This window comes from Tupaia chinensis, unplaced genomic scaffold, assembly GCF_000334495.1.
Source record: "Tupaia chinensis unplaced genomic scaffold, TupChi_1.0 Scaffold000226_1, whole genome shotgun sequence".
NCBI lineage: Eukaryota > Metazoa > Chordata > Mammalia > Scandentia > Tupaiidae > Tupaia > Tupaia belangeri.
In genome coordinates, this window is record NW_006159701.1 from 8,633,144 (window position 1) to 8,643,722 (window position 10,579).

A 10,579-nucleotide genomic window follows, 5' to 3' on the forward strand; every position below is an offset into this window, starting at 1 on the left:
CCCAGAGGAGATGGCCATACCACAATCCCTTCTCCTCCATTCTCCTCTCAGGATTTTGGGTATCCATGCACATGCCCCCTGAGTGAGTTTTAAGCCACTGGGGTCCAGGACTGAAACCATGATCAATTATGTGGGAGTCCAGTAACATAACCATTACGCTATCTGCTGGTCCCATCATCACATTTTCAAGGTTCATCCATCCACACTGTAACAGAATCAGTACTTCACTGTTGTTCACAACTGAATAATATTCCATTCTGTGGATAGGCCACTGACATAAAACTATCTGCTCAAGTCCCCGTCTCCAATTCTTTTTGGCATATACCCAGGAGTGGAATTTCTGGGGCATATGGGATTTCTATGTTTTCCATCTCCCTATTATTCCCCTATTGGAAGCAATACCATTGCTTTTGGGAGCTCTGGAAATGTAGCAGATACTGTGTCAGGCTCTTTATTCACATCAGCTCAGAGGAACCTCTGTGAAACCTTCTATGGTATATACATTTGTTACCCCCATGTTTGTTGTGGACAAACTGAGGTCCTAATACCTCCTATTCTATTCCAATTCCTTTTGGAATTTTGGGCACTCAAGCCAGGTCCAGGATTTAAACTGCACAGTCAGCCATATGGGATCCAGTCACTTTAACCACCAGGCCATGGGTTGGCCTGGTAATTCTCTTTTTAAATGAGATAATACAGAGTATACAATTTTGTTCCTTCTTAAAAATAAATCTCATGGAACTATATTTCATATTAATAAATATATTTCTCCAACATAATTTTATAGTTATCTAGTACTCCATTCAGCAGGTATATACTGAATGCATAACACTGTGTCTCAGAACATATTTAACAGAGCCTCCATTATTGTATACAAATTCCTTATTAGAATAAAGATATCTATAGTAAATATCCTCATACTTAAATCTTTGTACATATATTTTGATTAATTTCTGGAAATCCTACAAGTAGAATTGTTTGGCCCAAATAAAACACTTTTGCAGGCTTTTGACAACTATCTTAATCAGGCAAATTTGGTGTCAGAAACAGACACCTATTTAACTGAGGTTCAAGGTGGTTTGTTAAAAGGACACTGGACTTAAGAAGGGTGAGGAAAAATAACTTCATGGATCTTAGCAGTCAAATACGGGGACTCTCATTCCATGCTATTGGTATGTATGAACCATCAACTCAATTGGTTTTTATTTCACGATTTTCCAAAATCTCAAGGAAGAGAAAATCTAGTTTGTGTAGCTTTAGCTTATGGAATTGGTTCCCCTTGGCCTTATCACAGGCAGTCAGGTAGCAGCAGGGACCCATCTGAAACTGATAACCTTCTAGTATATGAAATAGATCTTAATCATAGTTTGAGAATAAAAAATGTGTCATTAGATAAAAAATAATGTCTTTTTTGTTTGTTTTTCATTTGTTTATAAATGAATCACCATTCTTAGAACATATTCAGAACTCGTTTGCTCCCAAGTGACAGAAACCCAATTTGAACTGGACTAAGTATAAGGCAATTTATTGGTTCATGATACTGGGAAGATCAAGAGTAGATCCATTATATCATTGTACACAGCTACCTCTGGAGCTAGACAGTGGCACAGCAGTAAGATACAATGCTCTGAGAGCCAATCCCACATGAGAAGGTTCCCAGTTGAAGCCTAGAGGCCTCCCAGAGTATGCCAGGCACACACTTGACCATGACCTGAGGCTGGCTGAGCCTAGGAGTAGGTCATAGTGTCAGGACTCTGTTGGGGGTGCTGTCTTTCTTTTTGTCTCTCATTTATAGAAGAAATAAATAAACACGCACACACAGAAACAAACACAGCTATATCTAAAAGGTCTACAGTGTCACCAGGACCCTTTCTTCCTCCTCCTCCCTTTCCTTCTACTTTGCTTTCTTCTGCAATGGAGTAATTTATAGGCTGACTCTCTTCTGGGTACGGTATGATAGCTGTCAGCGGTTCTTGTCTTACATCCTACTACCTTGGCAATCTCAATAGGAAGAGGGTGCCCTTCCCCAGCAAAAATCCCAGGGTTCACTCCTATTGCTCCAAGAGCACAAAACCAACAGCTATAACGGAAAGGAATAGTCTGATTGGTCGGGCTTAAGTTCTGCCCCTGGGGCTGGGCAGTGGGATCAGCCCCGCCTGAACTACATGAACAGAGAGTAAGAGATCGGCAGCTCCCAGAAAGAAAATCAAGGTGTTTTTGCCAAAAGAAGAGAAATGGATGTGGGCTGAGAAGTATCACTACAGAAATATAGTAGGTATTTTTCTCTTTTTCCGGCAGAAAGATGGATCATACTGAACCATTCTGACTTTATTTCTCCCAAATGACAAATAGGAGGTTTTATAAATTTGTTAAAATATGCAGCCCTGTTCAATAGAACTTTCTGGAATGATGGAAGTGTTCTTTATCTGTGCTATCCAGTATAGGAGGCACAAGCTACAATGTTGCTATTGAGTGTTTGAAGTGTGGCTAGTGGGACTGAGAAACGGAATTTTTTCATTTTAATTAATTTAAATTTAAATAGCTACAGTATAAGGCAACACGGAATAAAAGACTATGAAGTTTTTCTGTTAGCATTGTATAGAAATGAGATCTTCAATGCATCTGGATTCCAGTAAAAGAAACTCTCCTGCCCTTGTGGGCTGGCAGTGAAACTTTCTGAATCTCAGGGAGTTTTTCCATGAGAGAGATGGGAGGTCTGCGCTGTGTCCACGGGCCAGCGATGAATGTGGCGCCTTGTAATGAAATAACTGAAACATCATTGTGACTGTAGAATCAAGGGTCTTCCCTCCTTATCTCCAAAGCGCCCGTGTTTTACATGAAAAAGCGTTTCTAATTAATAGGCCAGCCCCTCTTGAGTTTGATAAAAACAGAGGAGAAAAGGATTTGATTAACCCGCGATCTTTTCAATTTGGCGTGTTCTGCATGAGTGAAGTGTGTTTTCTGCAACCGAGCCAAGCCAGGCTCGTCCTGGTTTACCGTGATAACATTCTTCCCTTTGTGTGGCCCTGATTTACTTCCAGAAGAGGTTAGTATGAAGAGATTCTCAGAGGTAATCGCCAGCACGGCCCGCAAGGGTAATCTGGATTCTCAAACAGAGGCCTACCCAAAGAAGAAAAGGATGACAAAGGCTTCCATTGTCCCCATACATAAGATAGTTCCTTCAGCCCAGAAACTGAGGGCAGGAGGTTTGGGCTGAGCAGGGATGGGAGGACCTTGTAGAAGAGTGGGTGGTACGTTCAAAGTCAAAGGGTCAGCTTCTGGGAGGGAAATAGTCAGTTGTAGCAATTGTTCAGTGGGATGACCTGGTGTTTGCTAGCTCTCTCAGCTCCAGCTTGTGGCCAAAGAAGCCCCCATGGACTGGGATGGAAGCAGGTCACAGAGTGATATGTTTTCTGATTTCATTTTCCTCTTTGTTGACTCATAAACTTCTTTCTCCTCTCTGCCTAGAGAGACAGGGTAGGTGGCAATTAAGGTTTTTCTAGCTGGGCATGGTAGTTTGAAAACATTATTGCAAATTATTTGTCAGTTTACTACCAAGAAGAGAGGTCTCTGGGTTTTCCACTTGGATCTGGATGGTCGGTGACTGCACCATGCTGCAGAAGCCACATGTTGGAGCTTTATTTGAAAAGCTCTGAAAGAGCTGGCTTTTCAGGCATCTGAGAGGGATGAAAGTGTGCCAGACATGGAGTGCACCCTCCAGACCAATCCACCTGCTACCTGACTATTTCTGAATCCTCTCTGTCAATAACACCTGGACAGAAGAATCACCCAGCTAAGCCCTGCCTAGACTGCTATTCCATAAAATCATGCTATATGCTATAGTACTTGCTGTACTCAAATCACTAAATTTCTCACAGAGCAAGAAGGTACCAGGAACAAAGGGAAAAATAACATATATAGGTTCTTTTGTTTATCAGTAGGCCGTGACTCTGTCCACAATTGCTAAGCCAGAGAAGACTGAATGTGATGACTATTGTGGGTATCTAACACACTTCCTCAAAGAATACACCCTTTCTGCTTGAATTTCAAGGTAATTTGACCTTTATGTCAGGCTTATGGGCAAAACCTTTTAGGATCCTGGGACTGGGAGATAAATTAGGGCTGCCAAGTTACATGCCTTGAGCATTGAATGTGAATGTACCCCCAGAGTTTGGCAATAAAGCAGCTCTGGTGATTTCATAGAAAGTTTAAGGACTATGTCAGACTGACGGGGTTGTAATCCTGGTTAGAACTGTTAACCTGCATAATCCAGAGCAGGTGACTTAACTGTTATTAGCCTCAGTTTTCTTAGTTGTGAGATGGGCATCATGCCTACTTCACTGAATTACAATGAGTGTTAAATAAGAGAATTTATGCAGAAGGCATTTGTCACTTCTTTTGACATTTAGCATTTGAAGTTCCTTTCTACATTTTGGGAAATCCCAGCTACATCAGTCATGTAAGGCAGAAACTTCATTCCTGTTTTAAAGTTGGAAGTCAGGTATTTGCTCTTGTAGGCTCTTTGGGAGAGGTCATAGGTCCCACACTTGGAACTAGAAGCTAAAATATCAAGAAACCAGGACAGAAAAGAATTTTTTTCTGGTGGCCTCAGCAATGGCAGCAATGACATCAGCTCCCAAAGACAGTAGTAGGGGCACCAGCCAAGCAACACCAGGGTCAGTGGTACGAGCTGCCTGTGCTTAGTGGTCAGAGTAGGGATACCTTCACCATGCTGGCTCTGGGATATGATTTTGGTTGTGCTTGTGGATGCATAGTCTCTCTCTGTCCCATTCCCTTTTCTGAAGCTGCTTCTACTTACTGGAGAGTCCGTGGTTACTCCACGTCCTTCCATTAACTCCTCACCTGCTTGAATCAGCCCAAATGAGTGTCTATTTCTTGTAGATGATTCTCTGCATGTAAAAGGCACTGTACCAGATACAGAGAAGGGCCTTAGGAAAGGTCCCAATGACAGCTTTCATCTTTATCTGCATAAAAACATCCTTACAGCACTTCTGAAACATATCAAAATGGGGAATGTTTAGGCAGAAAACATTTGAGAAGTTCTTGCCAAGTACAATATTAATCCTTTAGTGGGTCCTCACAGCTATTTTTAACCTAATCTGAGTCCTGGTAGCAAATGTACCTGCTACAGGTTGAACTATATAACCAGAAATGACATGTTGGAATCCTAACCACCCACTACCTCAGAATGTGATCTTATTTGGAGAATCTTTAAAGAGGTAATTAAGGAGGCCAGCCCTGTAGCACAGTGGTTAAACACTGTGCATAGGGAGTTGGATCCCATATGGTTGAGTCACGGTTCCAATCCAAGCCCGGATTGGAAAATGTGCCAGGCATATGTGTGTGCATGCCCAAAATCCTGATGGTACCAAGAAATGGAAGAAAAAGAACTGTAGCATGACCACACCCATTGGGAGGTCGTTTCCTTCTCTCTCTCTCTCTCTTTCTGGTGAGTGTACATACTCTATGACAAAAAAAAAAAAAAGGAAGGAAAGAAGGAAGGGTGGAAGGAGGCAAGGGGAAGAGGAGGAGGAGGAAGAGAAAGAGAGAGAGAAAGAAAAGAGAATAAGGGACCAGCAGTTGGCGTAATGGCTATGTTGCTGGACTCCCATGTAGTCGACCGTGGTTCGAGTCCCAGACCCGGTGGCTTAAACTCACACAGGGAGCATGTGTGTGTGTGCCCAAGATCCTGAGAGGAGAATGGAGGAGAAGGGATTGCAACGTAGCCATCCCCCCCGGAGGGTGATTTCTCGCTTTCTGTCTGTCTCTTTCTGTCTTTCTGGTGGGCGCACATGCCCTATAGCAAAATCCTCTCAAAAAGAAAAAATTCTATGTAATAAACATAGGAATGAAGCAAAGGGACAGGAGCTTCTCAAACCTAGTACCACCATATTATTTATCTGATATATTTCTTTTTCTTTAATTACCCACTCTTTTAAAAAATGTTTACTATGAAAAAGAGAAGGCGAGAGAGAAAGGAACCCTCAAAGGGTCTTCACACTGTGATCCTCTTATTCGTCCTATAGCCAGCTGGGATCACAGGGGTGTTCAGTCAGACAAAGAATGCAAACCAGAGCTTTCGCCATGACCTCCACTGCTGCATTCCTATCCACTGCCTTCCCTACCATAAGCCTGACATATTTCTTTAAATACATTCCTTCTACCTGAATTTTTTCTGAAGTCACAGTACTCTAATCTTGGTCAAAAAAGCAATGTGCTCATCTGAACGTGCCTTCCCAGACTCCCATGTAGCTAGGAATGGTCAAGAAACAGTTCTGGTCTGTGAATTATAAGCAGAAGTCTATTGGCTAGAGTTCCCAGGAGATTCTGCTTTTCTAATTAAAAATAATAATAATAATAATAATAGTCGTGGTGGTGGCGGTGGTGGCAGTGGGGGTAGTAGAGGATAGACTCCACATCCTCTTTCTTCTCCTCTTTCCCTTCCTCCTCCCTGAAATGAGGATGCAATCCTTGGAGGTAGAGCAGCCATCTTAAGGCCATCAGTATAAAAGCCTCATACTAAGGATGAAACGGTTAAGGTAGAGGCCTAGGTCTTTGACACCATCCTTGGATAGCTTCACTGGCTATAAAATTAACCCTTGTTTAAACCACTATTGGTTGAGATTTTAGTCACTTGGAGCCAAATGCATCCCTCTCTAATGCACTGAGTTTGATAAGACTGCTTCTTTTTTTCTAGTTTAATTCAAATAGATTTAGAATTACTCAAAATCGCTTCTGGGTTACATCTGCAATGTATTGATAGAAACTAGTGGAGTGTGACATTTCTAGAAATGTTGACCTAATAGGATCATTACTTTGGCTGACCATTTCAGAATTCACTAAGATTTCCCTCCATCATTCTTTAATTTACTCTTCACTACAATTCCTGAGGTAAATGAGGTAAGTATTATTGTCGACTTATTACCAACCAGTGGATGGATGGGGCTGAGAGGTGCTAAACAACTTCCCAAAGATCTTACAGCTAATGAGTAAGAAACAGGAGAACCTCAATAAATGTTTATTAAGTATCTACTACATGCCAGGCACTGTGGATACAATGGGGAATAAAATAAACAGTTTCTGCCCCCATGGAGCAACAAGGGGTCAGAAAACTAAACGAATGACAGCAACCAAATATGGCATTGCTATGTTAGGGAAACCTAGGGGTCTGAAGAAGCATGAAAGAGGGTCTCAATCTTAATTTTGGTTCCCCCAAAGCAGACCTTGAGGAAAGAATTTGAAAGCAAATAGATTTCAGGGAGGTAATCCCAGGAATTGTCCATAGAGGAGTAAGGGGGTTAAATAGGGAAGAGAACATGTAAGTGTATATTTGTGCTGTGTGTAACTGAGGTTGAGCCCCTCAGGAGGATCCTCTAGGAAAATATAGAAAGCAGAACTGAGAGTTGCCTCAGAAGGGGAGAAGCTGGGGTACTGACCCACCACTTTGTTGGTTGAAACTTGCTTTTGAGGGCATCAATTCCTTGCACTCTGACCTGTCCCCATGAATGGGCCAAGACCTGTGCTCTGTCATCTTTAATAAATGAAAAAGAAAAAAGAAAAAGAAAAAAGTCCCCAGGAAAGCAGATGGAAAAAAACCCTTGGCTTGTACCAGAACCATGCAGATGACTCCAGTGTGGGTGGAACAGCTATGAGGTCCCAGCAATAACTGTCACAGGTACCTAATACAGGAAAGAAAGGCCAGGAAAAGCTTCCTAAGCAAAACCTAAGTACTTTTGCCAAGTAATGCCACAACTTGACACTGAGACAGTCTGTAGGAAATAAAATGCCTAAATATCCTGACATTTGCCCTGTTGGCTCATCCACATGATTATCCAGGATGTCCCAAAATGGCACCAGTGGAAGGAAGCAAGATCAAAACACACTTAAGTCCAGATACCTCCTTAGGAAACAAACCTACCTCCCAGGAGGGATCAGAAACCAAAAGTCCATTTCCAACTTTGCCTGGGCTTGCTTCCTATGGTGTGTGCTTCTGTCCTCACTGACACACTGAATGTTCTCCCCCAAATTATTTTTGAGTTCTCCTGGCAGCAGCTCTGCCTCCCCCGACTCCCCTCCCCACTCCCTTTGGCAGATCTGTGTTATAAAATAAGAGGATCGGGATTATGTCTGTCTGACAACTGAAGAATGAGCAACGGAGCAGATGCAGAGTCTTACAAATCCCGTGAATTATACATGGCCATCTGCAGCCTGGAGCCGTCCAGGATTTCCACCCCACACCACGGCGTTCCATATGGAGTCATATGTTTTTAGTATCGGAGCCATGCTGTCAACGTCCAGCAATCCGTCATGTGGCACATGTGTGATGCAAGCGCCCAAATAAATGTTATCTCAGTCCCAGGAGCTCTGAGCAGGGAAGTGTGGTGGCTCTGGTAGGCCTGTCTTCTCAGAAGGACGCTTGCTGTGTCATTTTTTGAAATTTTAGCAATGTTGTTAAATCTCTTTTCCTTCACTTGGAAGGTAGACCTCCCACTCTCCAACTCACAGATGCCCTCTAAGAGAAGTCTGATTTAAATTTAAGAACTTAAAAGCCACTAGATTTAAGTCTGATGCTAGGAGTTTTTGTGTTTATTTTGTTTGTTTGCTCTTTTCAGTTATTGCTATAGGGTGTATGCACTCACCAGGGAGAGACAGAGACAAAGAGAGGGGGATAACTGAGAAATCACCCCCAAGAGGAGTGGCTATGCCACAATCCCTTCTCCGCCATCCTCCTCTTGGAATTCTGGGCACACACAGGCCAGCATGTTTTACGAGCCACTGGGCCCAGGACTCAAACTGTGAAGATGGCCATGTGGGACCAATCCACCTAACCACTATGCCACTGGCTGGTCTCATGATGCTGGGAGGTTTTATGGATTCTTTTGGGATGGGAACCTTGTCCCTACCACTTTCTTCTTGAGACCCAGGTTCCTTCACCAGGAATGGGGACTGAAATCACATGACCACACCCTGAATGGAGCTATCTGGCTCCAGCTGGGCAATTCTCTCCCGCAGGAATCAAAATGCAGAGGCACTACTCAGGCTGCACTACAACCTTCAAGAGAGGAAATTTAGAGATAGCGGTGTTGGGCCACGTGTGTGGGGAGGGAGAGGATCCAGGCTGTGGAGAGGGACAGGAACAGAGAATGAGAGAGAAGCAGAGGGAGTAGAGTGAGAGAACAGAGGAAGCCAGGGAGAGGGAGACAGAGACAGAGATCCCCATCTCCTTGTCAACCCATTGTTCTTAGTCTGTTGCTGTCTTGGACACTGGCTACTCTCACCTCTGCACTGCAATTCCCCTACTCACCTGAGGACGATTTCTTGGCTGAAGGTTTGTGGAGAGAGAGAAGGGACCTGTCCATGATCTCTGAATCATCCAGTTGAGGGCTGGTGTGCCTAATGCCAAAGCACTACGGAACCAGGATGGCACCACGGAACCAGGACAGAGTTTTTCCAAAGCTCTCAGGGCACAGGAAGAGGGAAGGAAGAGAAATGCCTTTTCAGGGCCCTGGGTAACCTCCCTCAGAAATACCAAGAGTGTCCATCCAGGCACCAGGCCACCTAGCTCTGCTGTTTCAGTAAGAAGTAATCTGGGTCTTGCATCATTTTGCAAATATCTACTTTATGCCCATCTGGAAGATCTGCTGTCAGATTTCCCTTTTGGAAACCATCCCTTTCCCACTCTGGATCCATGCCATCTAGGTGGACTCACTGTCCCCTCACGTAGACCAGGCCCAACCAATCAAAGTTTTTTAAAAAATAATTTTTTTTGAGAGAGATATTTTTGCTATAGGGTGCATGCAGTCTCTGAAAAGACAGGGAGAGATGGAGAAATCACCACCCCCCTCCCCTGGGGGAATGGCCACATTGCAGTCTCTTTTCAATTCTCCTGTTGGGATTTTGGGCACACAGGCACATACACCCCGTGTGAGTTTCAAGCCGCTGGGTCCAGACTGGAACCGCAACTGGCCACAACTGTGGGAATCCAGAAATGTAACCACTGGGCCACCCGCTGGCCCCCAGCCAGTCAGAGTTATAATAATGGTTCCAGGGCGAGGCCTTTGACCTAATCTGGGCCGGTGACATCAGCCTGGGACTTAGAAGGATGGATTAGGAAGGAGGCTTTCTTTATCTACAGGGGCTGGGGACACCACCCTGGCCATTGTGAGAATGGAGGCACCACAGACGCAGGCAGGAGAGACGCAGGCGGCAGAGGGCGAGAATCGGTGTGAGAGTGAGACCGACGGATTCGGATGCCAGGGGCGCAGAATGCCCTGTCGGCCACTCGGGGCCATAAATGCCCCTATGTCCCTAAATCACTGGGTGTCAGGGCTCTGGCACCTGCAACCAAATGGCTGGCCAGGCTACATCCTACACAGCCCGAGCCAGCGCCCGCCCTCGAAGCAGAGAAGGCGGCCTTGGCAGGATCCCTGAGGGGCGGCGACTTGTGAAGCAATTTCTAAAGCTCGTGGGACTCACGATTCTGAAGGCTGGGAGGTCCAACAGCAGGGCGGCCACATCGGCTGGGCCTCTGGGGAGGGGCACGGGGCGTGCCACCTCC

At 44.5% G+C, this 10,579-nt stretch overlaps 1 protein-coding gene across 1 annotated transcript in view; it reads right to left on the bottom strand.

Moving 5' to 3' along the window:
* The window catches only part of CUX2 (cut like homeobox 2), a 358,029-nt gene extending 347,456 nt beyond the window's left edge, over window positions 1-10,573 (bottom strand). The window contains exon 1 of the mRNA XM_006148019.3: window positions 10,498-10,573. The gene's annotated coding sequence lies outside the window, so the exon portion shown is untranslated. The remainder of the gene's footprint in view (window positions 1-10,497) is intronic.
* Window positions 10,574-10,579: the final 6 nt, after the last annotated feature.